General features: G+C 29.1%; 1 pseudogene; it reads left to right on the top strand.

Annotated features, from left to right (window-relative positions):
• Window positions 1-382: 382 nt before the first annotated feature.
• On the top strand, window positions 383-1480 carry LOC145040789 (ras-related protein RAB1BV-like; annotated as a pseudogene).
• The last annotated feature ends 8054 nt before the right edge of the window (window positions 1481-9534 follow it).

Here is a 9534-nt window from a genome sequence, read left to right as displayed (position 1 = left end):
TAAAGATTAAAAAAATATTATTTATTCTTCGTTATAAACGTGTTCAATTAGCAACAATAAACAATCCAAATTGTTTATCTTTTGAGCTAATTTGAGTTTGAATTAACTTTGAACGTTAATAATCATTTAGGAATATATATATATATATATATATATATATATATATATATATATATATATATATATATATATATATATATATATATATATATATATATATATATATATATAGAGAGAGAGAGAGAGAGAGAGGTTCAAATGTTTTTAGCAACTATTGTGTGCGTGAATGCACCAATAGGAATTTAGGAATAATTTAATCATTAAATAAATTAAACACCAGAATCAGCACAACCGCAATAAACCCTAAAATCACCATTTGATTATGAAGATTCTTAATTCAAATGATTCTGAAGATTGGCTGCTAATCAGAATGAAGGAGATGATGAAGCGGAAGATGATGAATAGGTTTCACAAGCGCAATTCCTCTTCAACATCGTATGTTGATTTTAAATCAGGAAAAGTAATGGAGCTCCATTTAAGTTTTTAGTTTCACTGATCTATGCTCCTGTTCTTCCTCTGAGTAAGTTTATACAATTTATTCTCGATTTTTTCTGGATAATTTAATTCAATTGTTTCTGGCTGTACTTATAGTTCGATTGTAATATTTCTGCATGGACTGTGTTTTTTCCAAATTTCAATTTTTTTTTGTTATTATGAATGTGCCTATGTGTGTTATAACAATTGTAATTAATTATAGGTGGGGGTAAAAGTTGCCTTCTTTTGTGTTTTTCTGATGGTTCTTTCACCACTAATTTCATCACTACAATTGGGTGAGTTAATTTCTTAACTACTATATTAAAAATTAATTTGTTTTTTTAAACATGTTAAAAAAAATTCTTGATACAGTATTGATTTCAAGATAAGAACCGTTGAACTTGATGGCAAACAGATCAAACTCCAAATTTGGGACACAGCTGGTCAAGAACGATTATGAACCATCACAATAGGTATAGATTTTTCTCATGTTTTTCAGATTATAATGCTATGTAATTGACACTTTTTCCCCTCTATACTCCAGCTTACTGCAGGGGTGCTATGGGGATCTTATTGGTGTATGATGTTACTGACGTATCATCTTTCAATGTTTTTTTTTTTAAAACCTTATAATGAATGACACATTGTTGACAAATCTCTTTATATCTCCAGACATAAGAAACTGGATTCACAACAATGAACAACATGTTTCATACAATGTTAACAAGATTCTTGTTGGGAATAAGGCTGATATGGATGAAAGCAAAAGGGTATGCTATTTTTTTCTATTTTTTTTTACAGTTTTACCCTTGAAAAAAAATCCAAAAATGATGTGTCACTTACTCATGATCTTATTTTCTTGTAGGTTGTTCCAAATGCAAATGATCAAGCTCTTGCGGATGAATATGGCATTAAGTTTTTCAAAAATATAAGTACACTTTTTTAATATCTTTGGATTATTTATTTGAAACGGTTAAAACACAATTATGTAAGTTACATTTTGCTTCCTGAGTATTGCTGTTTTTTTTACACTATTATTCTGACAGAATTCGATTTCAATCTCCTTATTTGTCAAGATAGGAAAACTAAAAAACATTGCAAGATAGGAAAAATGGAATGCATTCTGTTAGAATATGCTATCATTCTCTATTATTTAGGTTCTATTAAATAAGTAATGTTTGTATTCTGCCAGAATTTATTTGTATAAATGCATTCTGTTAAAATGTTTTTGAGAATGTCTGTTAACAAAAAGTACATTAGCTTCACTGCTAATACTAACGAATAATGCATCTTATTCTTTCAAAATGACTTAAATAAGGAATTCAATAGTGATCATACAAGAGAAAGATTTAGTCGAGTTCAACAACAACTATATTTTGCGAATAATTACATTCTTACGATAATATATCACATTTTCATCATAGTTTGAATCAAGTGCATTATTTGGACCATTGATGAAGATCATGTGTATTTGCTTAATAATTGTATATATATATATATATATATATATATATATATATATATATATATATATATATATATAAGAATGTTATTTCTTAATATTTTTATTCATTTTTGATGATATTTTGTTAGAATATGTATAACTATATTAAATTGTACAAGACTATTAGTTTGTAACCATATGTATGATTTTGTATTCACGTTCGAATGCATATGAAGAATATATGTTGAATTATTAAATCGGGTTAATTATAAAAAATATATGCATTGGAAATATATTCCATAAAAATAAAATCGAAAATATCTTTACTAATTAATATTTGACATTCTGACAAAATAAAATCAGATTTTTAAATTTGAATTAATTTAAAATATTCAGATTTTTAAAAATAACGGAATTGATTATCCCTAAAAATCTGAAAATTTCTTTTTTTAATATAGGTTAATTGACTAAAATGCCCTTATGCTGGAATTTATGTGATTATATGATACATGTTATCATATTCTACTATCATAGACCCTCAGATCATGACCTTTGATTATATCCATCAAATGGTCCAGATCTGTACCTTCTGGCACAAAACAGTTACTAGAAACAAAATAACCTAACCCTATATATATATATATATATATATATATATATATATATATATATATATATATATATATATATATATATATCCGAGAAAATTTAAGCCTCCTGGAGAAGTGGGTCTTGGACAGTCGTCCGGGTTGCCTACCATCTAGACCGGCCATGTAAACAACCACGTCAAAATAAGTCAACATCCCCTAATTATAAGGGAGAATTTCATATATGCCCCTCTTAAAATTTAATATATCATATTTGCCCAGTTTAATTTCTCAATATCATATTTACCTTTCATAAGCCTTCAAAATATCATATTTGCACAAATCATTTTTATAATGTTTTTAATATTTTATAATATTTTTTATACCTTAGAATTATTAGAATAATTAAGAAATTTAACCATATTATCCTTACATCTATGATAATGGAATGTAAACTTCTAAATTGTTGGAATGTCGGCCTCTTGACAAACAAAAATATTCATCTTCAACCCTTTCTATGGAATGTATATTTTGATTGTTTAGTTTTTTTGTTGTTGATTATTATCATGTTGTAGATGGATGATATTTTAGATATATACCATTGATATTTTGATGTTTAAAAAGTGCATATACGATATTTTGATATTTAAGAAGGGTATATATGATATTTTGATGTTTAAAAATGACATATATGATATTTTTGAAATTTATGAAGGGTAAATATGATATTTAGAAATTTTATGAAAGGTAAATATGATATTTAGAAATTAAGTTGGATAAATATAATATTTTGATGTCTAAGAAGGACATATATGAAATTCTCCCTAATTATAATATGTTTATATATTGAAGACTACGATAAAAATTCTCTAAAACAAGATTTTTCAACAGTTCTATAAAACCATAATTCTAATAGTATTTTGAACATATGATGAATATTGTACCCAAATAATATAATGTGTGCAAAATTTCTGGAATTGTATATTTAAAAAATATTGTTTGGAGTTATTAAGATTTCACATGTAATCCTCAAAAGAACTAAACTACATTTCAACATTATCTCATGCATCAACTACCATTTAGCTCATGAGATTTGTTTGCAGGATTGCAACAAATTTATTTACCATAATCATATGAACCACAAATTTCTTTTTTGAATTGCAACTAAATTAAATCGGAGTGTGAAAATTTATTTACCATAATCATATGAACCACAAATTTCTTTTTTGAATTGCAACTAAATTAAATCGGAGTGTGACTTATAGAATTTCCCATTTGAATTGTTTCACTATTGTGACAAATTAAGCCGTATTGAGACTTATAGAATGTGAAGAACCATGAAATGCCATATATTAATGAATAAGTCAATGGACTATCATTGTGAGATCAAGGATTTGAGATTTGCATATTGTATTCATTTCTTCTGGTGCAATCTTTAAGTACGAAATGTCCCGTATTATCAATCCAAATCTTATATCCGTAAACAATCAAGGATTAAAAATAAAATGAATAGATGAATAGATGAATAGATGTACGATTTAATGATCATTGATAAGGAACCACAAAATAATGAATGATTTTAGATAATTTTTTAAACGGCAAATTAACTAATATAATTCTAAATAACCACCTATATTTTCATGGATACTTGAACCTCTGACCTCTCATATGAGATGGTCACTTCATACCGCTAGACCATTGATTATTTTAAAAACTTCATTTATTAAAATATTAATTTTGATGGTCATATGAGATGGTCACTGTATTTTTTAAAACTTCGTTCATTAAAATATTAATTTTGAGGAAATCATTGAATGCTACCATGTCTCATTTTGCAAAGAGAATTATTGAAAATAATCATAAATGTCTAGATAAAAGCAAATTACATTTACTACATATATTTATTTATTAAGGTGATCTAACAAAGTTTCGAAAATATTCAAAAGTTTCAAATATCATTTAGTTTGAAAATTAAAAGCAATATAAAAGTAAAAATGAATGAAACATAAAAAGAATAAAAGAAACATAAAGGAGAGAAGAAAAAATTATCGAAGCTTCGTAAATGAACAGTAAATTCGAAAGAATAATACAAGTGATATTTCAAAAAAGAACTTATCTAATTTTCATCTGCATTATACCAAGCCCATTAAAAAGTCAAAGAAACATTGTTCCATCGAGAAATGTATTTTGATTAAAAAGTCAAAGAAACATTGTTCCATCGAGAAATGTATTTTGATATTTCCTTTCTGGATGTGATCAACGTTGTTCCATCAAGAAATATATCTTGAAATTTCCTTTCTGGATGTGATCTTTAATGGAAGGATATCGAAGGTATATATGTCTTGTCTTCAAATGTTTGATTGGATTATGATATATTCAAGTAATATAACAACAATATTATTTTCTAATTGTATCTATAACATTTTAGTTGGCTTTGAATCTATATTACTTTTGGACAACATATTACAACCAAAATGTATTCATCTTGAGCAGTCGAAATGAATACACTACTTTGTTTCTTTGACCGCTAACAAACAAGTATGTATCTAACAATTTGACAAACACCGGTTATGTTCTTTTAGGTCAAGATGACATCCTCTAAGATCAACATCAGAATAGGTATGACTAAATAAATTCAAGTATGATGGAGAGCGAATGACTAATGAAGGGGTTTTGTCCAAATATCTAAAGACATTCTTTAAGATTTTCAAATGTGGCTCCCTCATATATATATATATATATATATATATATATATATATATATATATATATATATATATATATATATATATATATAATTGATACCTCACATATATTAGCACACAGAAACATGATATCATGCTTGTAAGATAAAATAACAGACCTATCATATTTCAATACACATATTTATCAACCTTATGTTTATGCAATGAAGGACTTAGCATTGTGCCACCTATCATATTTCAATCCACATGTTTATCAACTGTATGTTTATGCAATAAAAGACTTAGCATTGTGCCAGTAGTATAAGGGTATTCACATTTGAACAATTCTCCATACTAAAACATGATTATATTTTATTAGTATAAGATTATTGGTTAATAAACACTACTAGAAAAACAGCCTTTTACGACGCTCATTGCGCGTCGTAAAACGCTCAGACGACGCACAAATGCGCGTCAAGGAAGGCCATGTCATAACGAGAGACAACGCGCATTTACGACGCGCATTTATGACACGCAATGCGTATCATTAAAGCCGCTGTCAAGAAAGGCCATGTCATAAATGAAGATGACACACATTTTTGCGTATCGTAATTTTTATTTTTTTAAAAAAAAAATATTTATAGATTTACTATTTTTCGAATTAAATTTGCATTTCATGTCTCATAATAGAAAATATAATACCATATACAAAAAGTACAATCCATTACACAAAAGTTAATGTCATACAAAATACAAAATAAAATACATATAAAATACCATAAAAAAATTATTTACAGTCTGACCAGTACGTAAGCAAAGATGTTCCCGAATTGACAATAGCAACACAAGAACACGTACACGATATCTTCTGCTAGAATTCACAACTATAGTTTCAGCGTTGCTCCATCTTCTTCTTCTTCTGAACTCATCTTGTGCAGCCATTGCTCTAAGCCTAGTCTGAATAGATACAACAGCTCCTTGTAAATGCTTGTATGATGTTCTTCCTGCACCTCCTTAAATACTTTTAAAGGACATGAAAAAGTTAACTGCCAAAGGAAAAGTCAAGGGCAAGAGATTATCTGTTCTGGTGGACATAATAACGTAAATAGTAAATAGTCAATACCATTTCAAGATCATTGTCCATATCTGCCTTGTCAAGGATCAATGCTTCATTCATGCTCCAATGCTTCATTCAAGTGCTCAGATCTAAGAATTTTGGCAGCAACTTCTTGATCAACACATACACTATGATGCCTTGCCAAGAATAAAAAAAAAAGATAGAGATTATTCAGAGTTAAATTAAACAAAAATAATAATGGGCATGTATAATAATAATAATAATAATAATAATAATAATAATAATAATAATAATAATAATAATAATATAATGGACTTACAAATCACCACAAGATCTAGAAATAATAATAATATAATGGACTTACAAATCACCACAAGATCTAGAAGCAAAATTTTCTCCTATTTTGAGTAATCTTATAAACTAGACATGAATCAAAGTCATCTAGAGTCAATAAATACTCCTCATTTTTAGCACCAGAAATCACCACTAGACTACTATTCCATCTTCTCCTTAACCAACTGAAAAAAGCAACAAGTATTAATTAAGCCTTCTATTGACAAGTCAAATTACATAGTAATTGTATGAACATGGCTTACCTAGAAATGCCTTTTGCTGGGGTCCCACCACACCATGCAACCTCTAGGTGGCATGTAATTATGTTTCACTCCACTAGTTCTCCACGCACATCAAGCTTCAAAACCTTTGGGCATTTGGTTCCTATGCAAAAAGGTAAAAATTGATATCTAAATGACACAATTAGGAAAGACTGTTTAGGGTTTATGGTTTTTTTTGTTATTTACCTGGGGAAACTGGTGAAGATAGAGCAAATATAGGGGGATATCTGGCCAGTACACTTAAAGAAAAAGAATAAAACAATTACATAGAGTGAGATGTCATTAAAAAAAATAATTCAGAAAAGAACCACAAATTAGTAATTACCTCAGTTGTAGCATTTGGAATTGGGGTGAGTTTGAAAGAGGTGTGGATCCAACAAACCATTGATAATGCAAAACTACTATGTAAAATTCATGTTAGGAGACAGTTGATGGAAACTACTATGTAAAATTCATGTTAACGAACACCCAATTAATAATTAATTAAGTATATAAATGCAAAACTTGAAGGAGGAGACCCAGTACAACTATAAACATATTAACCTTGTCGTAGAGATCAAGGTCACCAGATGCTGTCAAATCAATCAGCAGCCTCACCAGTGCATAATGTGAACCGGGACCTGTAACTGTAACTAGTTCTTCGTTTTCATGAGGGGTATGCACAAGCAATGAAGATTCAGACAAAAAAGATCTACTGGATGACAATTGTTGAAGCTCGCGTTCCATTCTAATGGTATAATCCTATTAAAGAAATTAAGATTTGTTTCAGAGCGCTGAAAAAACGACTTAACAGACAGAGACAAATTCAAAGTCAAAGTCAAACCTAAAAGCAATCAACGGAGAAATTCCGCCTTTTAGATTTTTCTGGTGCTATAGTTAGAAGTATCTGAACAACTTCACTCATTATTGGGCGAGCATCAGGATCCAACAACAAATACTCTTTTGCAGCGTATTTGTCTACTTCTAAGCCATTTTCCCGATAAGATTACAAACCCAAATATTCTGAATTTTAAAATAAATAAATTTTATAAGAATAAACATATCCTAGATTATAAAACATCAACCAAATCACTTAAAGATCCTAATTAAGTTGTCAAAACAGAAAGAATAGTAATCCAAAATTTCAAATGATTAAAGTCCAGACTAACCCATATAAGCCTCCTTCTCCCATCTTCCACTTTTTCGGCTAGTGCTATCTGTTGGAATTTTAGTAAAATCCTCTGTATTGTCACAAAAAATATATATGTTTATGATAAATCACCATAAAAAATATATCATATAAAGTATTTACGATATTACAGATATACCCCTGAATCAAATGAGATAGTAAGCTATTATATTCAAAAACAAACTACTGATGTATTTTCCCTTTTTCTACATATGACATGCTTAACAAAAAAAGTAAGAGAACTTCTTAATAAACTTAAGAGCCTCCGCCTTAACATATTCAGCTCTTCTCAAATTCAAGATACTTCTTAAATAAAAACTGCAAAATCCAACAAATATATATAAATCATAACCGTATAAGTAAAAAAATAGAATCAACAACAATAACTAACTCACCTTCATCTTCTTAACTGGAAGCTCTAAGCATATAGTTCTTAAATAAAAATTGCAATGCCCTTTGAAATATTTTTACCACTACATCCTCTGGTGGGGACCCTTATTCGTTTTCTAAGTTAAAGTATGCAACCCAAACATTCTGCTCCTCTGAATCTTCTCTTATATTAATTGTCTTCAAAGCCCTAAACAACAACCAAAAACTGTAAAATTATATAATTTTTGTAATCAACTATGAAGAATTTTTATTTTTATATATCTTTCAGCCATTGATCGAGCCTTTTCAACTTCATTCAAGGAGAGAAAAATGCCATATATTTTATCCAGATAAAGCTGCTATTTGGGGAGGTTCTTATCAGCTTCTCATAATCATCAGCTGTTCTTGGAACATCTTTCTGCAATAGTCTTTCCTCTGCAGCCCGAATTTCTCATTCCCTGTTTACAAAAAAGTCGAAATTTACGATTTTTCCCTTGGAGAAAGGATAGATTATTAAATATTAACCTAGGTGAATACCTTTCATTTGTTTCTTTCTTTTTTGTTCATTTACTTTTGTTTTCATTCTTTTTTGTTCGTTTACTTCAATTCTCTTTGACAGAGGCTCCAATGAAACCACCCTGTTTGAAAACAAAAAAACATCATTACATTAGAGAGTAGAAGTAAGGATCGTGGAATGAGGAGGAAATCGCCATTGAAACCTGCATAGTTTTTCAGTTAGGGTTTTACACAGGAGAAGATGAGAAGATCCAAAATTGAAATCAAAGCTATGAATAGAGGAGAAATTAAAGAAATAGAAGAACGAAAACATTAGGAAGAGATAATAACCAAAGCATATCTTAGTCAGGCTAGGGTGTGGAAATTCAAGCAGTCTCCGACAAAGTCACATGAGCCCGAGGTCGCCGGAGGAAAATACCCCTAAGGTCGTTGGAGGAGAAGTGAGAAAAGATGTTTCCTGAGATGTGAGGCGAGATCATCGATTGATTGTTGCAGAGGCCAGAGAGCACCAAGTGTTTTCATTCTTGAAAAAAAAGCCCT

The sequence above is a fragment of the Lactuca saligna genome, chromosome 4, assembly GCF_052625555.1.
Source record: "Lactuca saligna cultivar CGN05327 chromosome 4, ASM5262555v1, whole genome shotgun sequence".
NCBI lineage: Eukaryota > Viridiplantae > Streptophyta > Magnoliopsida > Asterales > Asteraceae > Lactuca > Lactuca saligna.
The sequence above is the reverse complement of the archived record's forward strand: the minus strand, read 5'-3'. Positions and strand labels throughout refer to the sequence as shown.